This window comes from Choloepus didactylus, chromosome 8 (assembly GCF_015220235.1).
Source record: "Choloepus didactylus isolate mChoDid1 chromosome 8, mChoDid1.pri, whole genome shotgun sequence".
In the NCBI taxonomy this organism is placed as follows: Eukaryota; Metazoa; Chordata; class Mammalia; order Pilosa; family Megalonychidae; genus Choloepus; species Choloepus didactylus.
This window is the reverse complement of record NC_051314.1, coordinates 71,977,077-71,989,163: the sequence shown is the minus strand read 5'-3', so window position 1 is coordinate 71,989,163 and position 12,087 is coordinate 71,977,077.

The following is a 12,087-nucleotide window of genomic DNA, read 5'->3' as shown; positions in this document are numbered from 1 at the left end:
GCCTCCCAGACAACTGTCCATGGTGGGATCTCTTCTGCTGCTCTTTTGGACCTTATGTGCTGAGTAAGTAATAAAATGGTCATTTTCTGAGAGTTTCTGTTGTCCCTGAGCCTGTGTTCCTATAATGGACCATATAGAACTCATGCCACAGGATTTTGGCACAATGAACAGGGTACATGGGGAAGTATGGAGTGGGTTGATTTTTGTGTGTGTGAGTTATTTTCATCACCCTTGAAACAAGCCCATTAGTTCCAAAGTGTGAAAAGAGATTCTTTGGTGTGACCTGTTCAGCTGGCTCCTGGGGTGTTGAGGGGCATGGATGTGTTCATTACTCCAGATAGGCATGATTGTCCTACTTGGAATAATGGCATGCATAGGAATCATCAAAGCTCTCCTGTTCTGCAGCTGCTGGTGTTCCCAAACTTTTACTGTCCATATTGTTGAAAGAGATGGAATGATAGGCTTGACTGTCTCCACCTTTGTATCTGAGGTATGAGGTGGGGTTATGTCACATATTGTTGTGACATAAGCCCGCCTAATGTTTCCATTTGTGCTTATTTGCATGCAGGTGTTCAGTACGTTTCTATTTCACAAGAGAATGCAGGCAGCCAGGGGAGACTAAACAGGCTTAGCTGTTTGTCAGGGCACAAAGATTGCTCATTGGCATCCCTCCGCCATGCGTAAAAGCCCAGCACTTGGGAGTGCAGGTGTTCCTTGTCTCTGACATGAAGCAGGGTGTGTGGAGCTGCCATCCACTGACCTGACCCAAACAGCTGGCCTCCCCAAGAGACTGCTCATGGTGGGATCTCTTCCCCTGCTCTTTTGGACACTTTGTGCTGTATAACTAATAAAGTGGTGGTTTGCTGGGAGTTTCTGTTGTGCCTGAGCCTGTGTTACCATGACATACCATACGGCAACTCACTCCACAAACACCTAAGTTTTATTCTTACTTCAGTCTTCCAAATGGTTCTACTTAGCAAATCAGTATAAATTTTTTTCCTAATTATTTCTTGCATCTTTAAACCTCTCTTCGTATTTTATAGACTTGAGTCAACTAGACTTGGATTTGAATACTGGATTCAGCTTCTAATACAGTGGTACCTTTGGCAAGTTAATTATTGCCAAACAATAGTAACTGCCAAATAAATTCTCTGGTGAATTGCTGTTCATTATACAATAAGCATCCTAACAATATCCTTTACTCAGAGGACTGGTAAGAATTAATAATATCATTTGGGACTATTCGCTTAACCTTTTTATGACTCAGTTTCCTTATTTATAAAGTGAGATAATGCTTCCTATCTCAGAGTTGTTCAAGGATTAAGTTAGATAATAAATATAAAGTGGAACTTAGCATGCTCAGGAAATGCTAGTTATATTCTGATTACTTACATGTGGACATGTTAAGTTTTGGATTCAGACTCTAAGTTTGAGTAGACAGAACTTGCTTAGGAACTAGAAAGAACTGGACGAATTGTAGGTTCTCAATCTTCTCAAACAATATTTGTTTAATAAACAAAGGTGAATATACATGGCTCATTCCCTACCCCTTCAAGGTCAAAATCCATCACTTGAGACTCTTGAAAGTAAAACTGAAACGTTCTTCAAAGAGGGCCTTGAACATAGGCACAGATCTTATGGGTGGGGAGGAGGAGTTGTCAGAAGCTTTGTGACCAAAAACTATTACTCCAAATTAGGACTAATTATTTCCCTCCCCAGGCAGTGAGACAATTAATCCAATAAAGATTAAGCTGCTTCCTAGCTCCCTAGTGCTGTTGATGCTTTCTGCTGTGGAGTCTGATGATTTCTCAGTCCCATCTTCTCCAATCTATACCCCAGTCCCCAGACTCCTTTTAACCAGCATCTCTGAACAGAGTAGTGGATTCTGCAAGTATGTATCTGGAATCTTCTGGTTAGTGCTAAGGACTGTGCATTAGTTTGGGAATGAAAGTCTTTGTTTCTGGATGATCCTTGGTAGCAGATTCACATCTAGGTGTCAGGGATGAAAAAGGAAGAATCTGTCTGGGTACAATGAAGGAGATTTATTGGAAGAGTGGGAGAAAAAAACAATATCCTACTATAGAGGGAAAAAAATTGACTCCAAATATGGGGAGGTGCCCTCTATATCAATGTAGCTGGAGGAGATATAATAAGATCAGAATTTTTGAGGAGAATAAGATCAGAATTTTTGATGAAGGACCTCTTTTTGATGAATGGATATTGAAGCAGAAGATCTAGATATTTCAAGCAAGGGAACTGTTTGAAAAAGGTCTAGAAAGTGACAATGACATGCCAAGGGCAGGGCAGTGGGAGCAGTCTATGCTGAGTACAGGCAATAAGAGGGAACACTGTCTATAGAAAACTTATGAATAAAAAGGAAACCACAAAAAAATCACTGCGCTTTTTATATCACTGTATGCCAGCAAGTCATAACAATATTGGGGAGAAATTCCTCCACAAAAAGTAAAGCAAAGGTAGGTGATCTAAGTTCTGAGCACTTACTGAAGTTACTTTGATTTGTAATTATATATGTGTGTACATATATGCATATACATATACATGTATATGTCTGTAATAAACTTTTACATATATGTATATAAAATAATGTTATATAAACTTCCAATTAGGAAATTTTCATTGCTTATCCATTAACATCATATTCTACATCAAATTAATTTGAAGAACTCCCAGTTAAATAGTTATATAGACTCAGACACAAATGGATAGTACATCTGGAATGATTCAAGTTTGCTTGGGGCACAGTCTGTCTCCCATATCTGTGACACTGTATATTCTTGCATTTAAATGGTAATTTTGGAAAAAGCAATGATAGCACAGTGATTTTAAAGTAAAAAAAAACAGAACTTGAGTTATTTCCATTCTCTTATTTTATGTGACCCCTTGAAGGTTTTGCTTAACTTCTGGAATTTATTGTATATCTAGCATTTATAATTCCACTAGTGTGCTGGTGATTTCTTAATAGTGTGGAACAATACTTAGTGTTATGACTAAATGGTGTAGTTCTCTCTGGTATAGATCTCTCTGATTATGTAAAAGAGGGACTATTTTTTTCCTAAAAATAGAGTTCCCAAATAGCAAAAATGTCTCACATTTTTTTTCTAAAAACTAAACAACACTTTCCAAAGTTAAAACAAAGCATGTCTTATGTTTTCATCATATCAACAAGACATTTTACATGGGCATCTTTGACAAAAACAAAAACTTAAATATCATTTGAAGGTGTTTGTTCATAAACATGCTTTGTAGTTCCTAACAACTGAACTGTAAGTTTCATATCTCTGTTGTGGAGAAAATGTCTGTTTGGGTAAGAAGTAAATAAAACATAAAGGTAGAATGTCTGGATAATAAAGTCAGGGAACATAAAATTGTAGTAAACTATTTACTTGGATCTAATATTTGTAACTTAAAGTGTTAAAAAGGCATTTTAAAGATGTGTAAATAAAAAAAAATCAGAGCATAAACTCTGTTATGAGGAACTGTAGCATAGCCAGATAAAAACTGACATTATAGAACTTTAATGCTGTTGTCTGCATGCCTCACATCTAACCAGAGGCTATTAAAGAAAGTAGGGATATCTTCTTTTTCAGGTTTCCTTTGTTTTAATGAGATGTCTTCTATGACTTCTATCCCAGGTTTGCAGTAGTGGACTGTTCCCTCACAGAAGGAAATAGTAATTACTATCTATCTCTAATTCTAATAGAAGGATATACTGAATAGTTTTAGTGTTCTTCCTATTGTCTGAGTGGAGTCCTGCAACTTTTATTCAGTCCATCAATCTATACTTCGGCTTTGCCTGCTTTAGACTTAACCTACTGTTTACCTGATTGATAGCTGTGGGCTTGGGTCTTATCCTTAGGCTAGGAGGGCATCCATCCAGATGGTTCTAAAACTGCTCTGGTGGCAAACCAGAATACTATTCAGTCAAGGACGGTATGTGAGGATTAGCTTTAACTATGTTCCTCCTGAAATTGAAATTGTGAGCACCTCTTGATGCTTTCAGGCTGTGCAGGTAAAGGAAATAGCACTTGTGACATTCATCTTTTTATCATACACTCTTGCAAAAGTAATGCTAAATTTTAAGTTATTTTGACAATTAATGGCATTAATCCCATTTTTTGAGAAATTAATAGGATATTTAATCTTTTATAGGGTACTTAGGATATCTTAAAAGTTGAATAAGATTGATTTGTGAAGAGGCAAACACATAGAACTGACGTAATTCTCATTAATTGACCTCCAAAGCAGGAAGAGAGAATACATGATTTAGAAGGAATTCAGGGGGACTGTAGGACAGCTAGGAAGGATCTGAATATACTTAGAGATGGTTCAGGAATGAGCTAACAAGTGGATTGAGACTACAACTTGGAGGGAGCAAAGAGAGCAGAGACAGAGGATGTAAATAAGGGCAGGGAAGAGAACAGCAAGATGTAGACAAATGTTATCAGATATTTCCAGCCTAAAATGAATTCATGGCTAGAGCAAGTAAGACAGACTAAGTAGAAGCAGGTAAGTAGAAGCATGCTGCCTAGAGACAGATTCTTCTTTGTGGGTACGAAAGCCCGTAAGTAGAGCAGAGTCGTCAGGAGGAGTTACTAGCAGAAGCTGATGAGAATCTGTGGTTGACCTTTCACCTTCAGCCTGGTGGTAGTATTTGGAAAGGCTCCACGATTTCACTTCATTATCAGTTGGAAGTATGATCAGGCAATTTCAGGGAAGTCCCATTCACTCAAACAACCAAAGCTTTTGGCAAAGTATGTCCTTTGGAGCACTGGCTCTACAATTCTCCTCATAAATACATTTATGATATTATGGATAGTATATCCCTCACTTTGAAATCTTCAGTGCATACTAGAAATGTAGACTCTGTGAGGTTCTAATGCAAACAAACTTGATTATTGTATAAAACTCAAACTTTCCTAAAATTATTTAACCAGGAACTATTTTTTTTAACTTGTAGTAATATGTCATTAAACATCTTGCACAATACACTCTGAGAAATGATGTCTTAATCATTCTGTTTTATTTAGAACACCCTTCGGCCGTTTGGAAAGCATTTTATTATTTAATCTTCTATTCTCCAGGCCTTGAGTTTCTATTTCTTTGTATGAAAAAGATTTCTAAATGCTTCATTATTGCAGCTGGGAGGAAAAAGCAGCTTAAAATTACATGTGTGGAATAATGTAAAGGAACAGGAAATTGGGATCATAGAAAACATTAGTTCACATTTTGCTCACCACTAACTAGTGTACTAGCAGGGCCATTATTTAAAATCACTATGCCATGGTATCTTCTGGAAGAGGAAAGAGAGTAATTCTCCTTTCATGCAGTAATTGTGAGGATTAAATAAAGTAGGATGATATATAGGAAAGCACTTACTCTTCTGTCTCACAAAAGACATTCTCGATCAAAGCTATTTTCCTTTCATTTTTCTTTTATGAAATGGGCCTTTTTCATAGTTATTCAAGAAAATTATGTATTTAATAATTTACAGTAGTAACTTGTGTTAAACCTCAAGCTTAAATATGTATATAAAACATTTCCCACTGACCAATGATGGAAAATAGCCTTAGTAAACTTTCATTAATTTTAAAAACATTTTAGATGTTTGTAATGAATACCTGAGAATAGAAAAATTCATGTTGAATATTTTAATAAGTTGGAATAATTTGAATTAAATCCATTAAAATATGTTTTCTCTGACCCAGTGTTACTAATTTTATGAATTTATCCTAAGGTAAAAATCAGAGAAGTAGGAAAATAAGTGTATGTCATGAAGCTTATTGAAACACTGTTTATAATAACCATATAACAGAATGACATTTAGGCAATGAAACACCATGTTTAATATTTTTAAAACTGCACATTCAGAAATTCTGGGTACAACATTTTTGCTTTTGTATATTGGTTGTAGTTTTGTATAATCATGGCTTACTTGTATAAATTTTAAAACAATGAAAATCAGTTGCCACAGAAAAATGAAGACTTTTTGAATTTTGAAGAGCATTTTGAAAATTTGTAGCCATCCTAAAGAAATTCAAGTTGACGGTTTAAACAAAATGCTTCAAAACTGACTTAGTCATGGGTATTGCATATTTCTCCATACCATTCCTGGACCTGCATCTATTTCTGTCCTTACTGAGTACAAATGACAAGATGAAAAATGGATAAATTCATAAAAATGTTCCAGAACACTCCTGATAAGTTATATAACATTTGCTGTATCAATATTTTGTAAATCAACTGAAGACATTTTGCTGATAGCAGGTGAAGCAAAATTCTTTTCCAAGAAATTGGGTTACTGAAATTTCAAGCAGGACTTGATTGTTTGAACCAGTCTAGCACATTTCAGTGGTTGAAATAGACTATAAATATACTGGCAGAACTAGACTTTGGTGCTAATTTTGTTCTGCTCTGTGTGGCATAGCCTTATTCAATATGCTCAGTATCACAGTAAATCTTATTAATAATTAGCCAAGAAGAACCCTGAATGGGTAAAGCTACTAATAACTCAAACATAATTTGATAATAGCATGTTATAGGTCAAACCTGCAAAATCAGAAAACTGATACCAAACACTGTAATGGGTATGAAACCATTGCTTATGACACTTAACTCTTGTGAATTCTAGCAGAGGAGTGAGCTTACTTTTTTGTGTACCTCCATTTCTCTCCTTGATCTACGACATATTAACACTCCTGGAGGGTAGAGATGGAGGTTGAAACATGCAAAATAAATTATATACACTACAAAAATGTGCATTGTCCTATGGCTTTTGATGTTTAATTTATACTGCTAATAAATGTAACTGACTATCTAAAGATTTGTCCATGTAAGCTCTATAATTGAGAAATGTGTGTTGGAGACCAGACTGTAGAAAGATTGGTGGAGTGTGAGTGTACGATGTTGAGGCAGGGAAAAAAGGAAGATATTAAGAATAAAATCCAGGTATGGGAAGTGCATAGACAGAGGAGGAGTAGGTGGTAGCTCAAAGTAGAGTCTCTGAATATAGAGGATTCTTGAAGCATAGTGGGTCTAATCCTTTATCTATAAAGAAAAATAAGTAAAAAAGCCCAACATTTTATTTGCCACTATGGTTAAAAAGTGAAATAGTTCATATTGTCATATACTGTCAAAAATAAATGTTTACTAAGTATAGCTTACATGGATTAATAATGCCAATGAATTACAATCTCCAAATGTCTATGACTAAATTTTATACAAACATTATTTACTTATTCTGGTGCCAAGAGTATTTCCTGATTATATATTATAACAGCCATAACTCTTAGATAGAACTGCATTGTAAATTTGTATAACTTAAAAGCAACAATTATTCTTATGTATACAGTGTGGGAAAACAATGTGTATTTGAAGTTTCTGCCATCTAATGTACTATGTTGCGTCACATTATTATAGTTACACTTAAAGTTAAAAATCACAATTCCAAATTGTGGAGTGGAAGTTCCAATAACTCATCTGGTTCAGCTTCCCATCTAATTCAGGAATCTCCTGTCTATTCTTGGACATCACCATGAAGTAAAAATTCACAAAACAGCACACCCTGTTTTTGAAAATTCTTATTGCTATGAACTGTTTTCCTTAAAGAGGATTTAGAATTCCTCTAGAGGATTTAGAATTCCTCTAGACTCCAGAATTTCCATAAAAGCTTTCATTGCCTGTAGTTTGAATAGAAACTGGAAGCCTTGTGCTCTTAGAAACTCACATAAGTTTCATAAAATCAATTGGCTGCTTATACCCATTGATAGTGACAAATATTGAAATTACAGGAATTCTGTCAACCCTTCCTTGGTCTACCATTGCATAGAATAGGTCAAAACTTTTTTACTGGACATTCCTTCGAATACTTGAGGATAAATATAATGTGACTTTTAACCTCTTCCATAATCTAATCATAGAGTACATACGTTTCTTTAACCTCCTTGTTTTTAATGAATATTTTCAATGAGTTTCCCAGTTAATGTAAAAAACCACCTATTACCTTAAATCTCTCTACTTAGAAGTCTATTTAGCATTATATATATTTAAATTTTTTTGTTTTGAAATAACTTTAGACTTAAAGAATTTTTTTCAAAACTAGGACAAAGAATTCATGTATAGCCTTCACCCAGCTTTCCCTAACATTAACATCTTGCATAACCATTGTACAATTATCAAAACCAAAAATGTAGCATTAGTACAGCATTATCAACTAAACTACAGAGCTTACTAGATTCATTATCTAAAATTTATTTTCTAAATCCTAGTATAAACTTGAAGGAGTTTCAGAATCACTAAACCATACCCTGCGAAAAACCAATTTACTAACTAGATTATAGTAGTGTTTCTGCCACAGTTCCTTTTGTCTCTAGCCTTACAGTAGACAATCAAGATACTGTTTTCAAAAGTAACATATTAGTTCTCTTCTTGCCAGGTGTGGTTCTGTCATTCATTTATATTGCAGTGAGATTAATTTGTTACTGTTTGTGCTCTCCTTACGCTAATATACTGATTTGTTCTAATTGTTTATTTGAGGATTTTACTATAGTAAGTGTCAATACTATACAAAAATGTTTACTATGAGAAGTGTCACTCCCTCCAAACCCTAGGACCCTTCTTCCTACTCCTTACTCCCCACCCCACATAGATAATCATTCCTTTTACTTTCTTGCTTTATCCTTCCTACATTTCCTTTGCACAGATGTACAGATGTGTGTATTTTCTTGCACCCTCTCCTTTTTTACATGGAAGGTAGCATGCTATAGATATTCTTTTGTACTTTGTGTTTTTCATAAAACAGTGTATCCTGGAAATCATTCCATATTAATTTATCAATGTCTCCCTCAACTGTTTTTTTTTAATGGCCACATACTCTATTTTGTGGATGGATGAAAATTTATTCAACTACTTTTATGCAAGACCATATAAGGTATTTCCTATATTTTACAATTTCAAACTGTGCAGCAATTAATAACTTGGTGCCTATGTGTTTTCATATAGATGGAGGTGAATCATCAGGGTAGATTCTTTCAAATGGAAATACTGTGTCCAAAAAGTAAGGGCATGTGTAATTTTGCCCTTCTGTCCAGAAGCGTTTTATAAGTTTATTTCTGCCAGCAATGTATGAGAGTGCCTGCATCATCATAGCCTCACCAACAGAATTGTTCTCACTTTTCTTATGTTTCCCCATCTGGTAGAGGAGAAACATACCTCAGGGTTATTTTGATTTGTACTTCTCTAATTATGAATAAGTTTGAATGTTTTCCCCCTTTTTAAACGGAGATTTTTGTCTTTTGTCACAATTTTTAAGAGTTCTTTATGTATGAGGGGTAGTAGCCTTCTCTGTGGTGTATATCACAAATGCTTCCCACAGATTTCCAGTTGTGTTTTCAATGTGTTGTGCTGTCTTTCTTTTACCATGCGAAATATCAATCTGGTGTGTATACACATACAGATATGTCAAATTTGTTGATCTTTTATTGCCTTTGTATTTTAAGTTGTAGGCAGAATGCCTTTTCTCGCTCCAACGTTAAAGAAGTCACCGGTTTTTCTACTACTTGTATTTTTTTTTTTTTAACCTTTATCCACTTAGAGTATTTTCTTGTGTATAGTGAGAGCTATATATTTTTATTGTTCCCAAATAGTTACTAGTTGTCCAAATACCACTTATTAAAAAGTTTAGCTTTGTCCCCAGTTACTTGATATGCCATATTCATCATAGGCTAATTTTCCAAATGTACTTTGATTTCTTTCTGAGCATTTTAATCAATTTCAGTGATCCATTTTTTCTATTCATGTGCTAGTACTAAATTGTTTTAATTTGAATGGCTTTAAAATATGTTTTAATATCTGAAGAGACTTGCTCCTTTGGTAGCTTGCTTTCTTTTTCATTGTTTTCCTGGCTGTACATTCATGTTTATTTTACCATATGGACTTTTAGTATAAACTTGTCTAATTCTATAAAAAGTTTATCTTTATTAGGATTGTATTACATTTGTAAATTAACCTGGTGAGAACTGAAATTTTTATAATGCTGTCATTGTATGTAAGAACAGAGAAATGCCTTGTTTAGTCTACTTTTATGTATTTCAATAGTGTTAATTTTTTTCTCTATTGGTTTCCACATTTCTTGTTAGTTTATTTCTAAATCTTCTTTGTTATTGTAAGTAAGCTTTTCAATACCATTATGTCCCTTACTGGTTACTGTTTGTGCAATGAAGTCTATTGATTTTTGGTTGTCTGTTAATTTTGCATCTTGGTATTTTATTGAATTCTTGTGTTTGAGTTAGCATTATTGATTCTTTAGGGTTTTCAGAGTACACTATGATATCTGAAAATATAGATGGCTTTAATTCTTCTTTACACATTTTTATGCTTTTACCAGATTTTTCTACTTGTAATAGTGTATCTCAAATGCAAAGTTGGGTAGCCATAGCTGTCGTCCTTCCTTTGTTCCTGATCTCAGTGGAAATGCATTTAGTCTTTCCTTATCAAATAAGATAGTACTTTAGCCTTAGATGTACATTTATATATTTTATAATGCTTACCATCATTCCTTATACTGAGGTTATCCCTGTCTTCATTTATTTAGATAGAGCTCATCCTGAAGAATAGGAATGACAAATTAATTCCCAAGGGCCAAATCTAGCCTGCCAGTTGTTTGTGTCATCTGTGAGCTAAGAATTTTTTGTTTTGTTTTTACATTTTATATCATTTAAACAATTCAAAAGGTATTTCATGATATAAAAATTACATTAAATTCAAATAAATGGGTTCATAAATAGTTTAATTGGAACAGAGCCTTTCTTATTCCTGTAGTATCTATGGCTGCTTTTACAGTGCCATGGCAGAGTTGAGTTCTTGCAACACTGAACTATGTCCCTCAAAGCCTAAAATACTCCCTAATTGGACCATATTGGCTTCAAGAAAAGATAAGCATAAACTATTAAGTTTGATGCAAAAGCTGACCTTGGTTTTAGTACTCTTTTTATCTCTTGGCTATAGTATAATATCCTTGTAAATAATAGTCTTTCTTAAAGCAATCAGACTTAGAATTTGAGTCGTCTTGTCCCAGTTCATAAATCAATAGCTAATGGAATACCATTTCTAGTTTTAAAAAAAGACTTGCTAGATATTCACTTCGTTTGTGTGACTAGATAAAAATTATACTCATAAACTTAGGTTGTAGGAATTCAGTTAGATATAAAATGTTCAAAAGCTCTCTGGTTATTTCTAGAAAACCCTCAAAGTAAGGATTTGGTGAAATTAAACAACTTCTTGGTAAAAAGTATTGCAGTAATTGCAGAATAAATATTTCATTTTAACAGGATGATATATGCCCTGTTTTAATAACAGTCCAGTGTTCAAATATTCAAGTAGAGAAAGAAAGGATTAAAAAATAGACAAAACCCTTGAAATATGAGCAAGTTTGGATTATTTTTTCTCTCATTTGTTAATATCCCTGCTGAGAATTCCATACGTTCTTACAGATTGTCATTCTCACTGGTTATTAAATGCAGTAAGTTAACTGGAGCCAATCTATTTCCAGGAGATGTGGAGAAGACTGAGAGGTACAAAGCCTTTTATTAAAATGATGCATCTGCAGTGTAAAATGTAGGAAATGGCCTGATTAGTAGAGGCTGGTTATCCTCCAAAGCTGCTTCCATGCATTAGCCCTGCTAACACAGAGACTGATTGACAGGAACATCTGATTGCAAGCGGAAATCATCTAAAGAACTACACCAAGAAGCATGTTTCCTACTGGAAATGTCTGCTAACTCATGACGACTACATGAAGACAACAAACACAAAAGGGGAAAAAAAAACCAACCAACAGAGAAGTTAAAAGACACTAAGATACGAAGATGCGACATGCAATCTAGGCATAATACTGGCTCTGCTATTAGCCACGAGTGTGTTCTGCACATTTTACTTATTTGGGCTTCAATTATCTGATGAGTTTGGGGTAGGTTGTTGCTTCTCAACCGTGGCTGCACTTCAGATTTATCTGAGGAGCTTTTAAAAGAATGCCTATACCCGTAAGTCAGAATCTCTGAAGTTATAGCACAT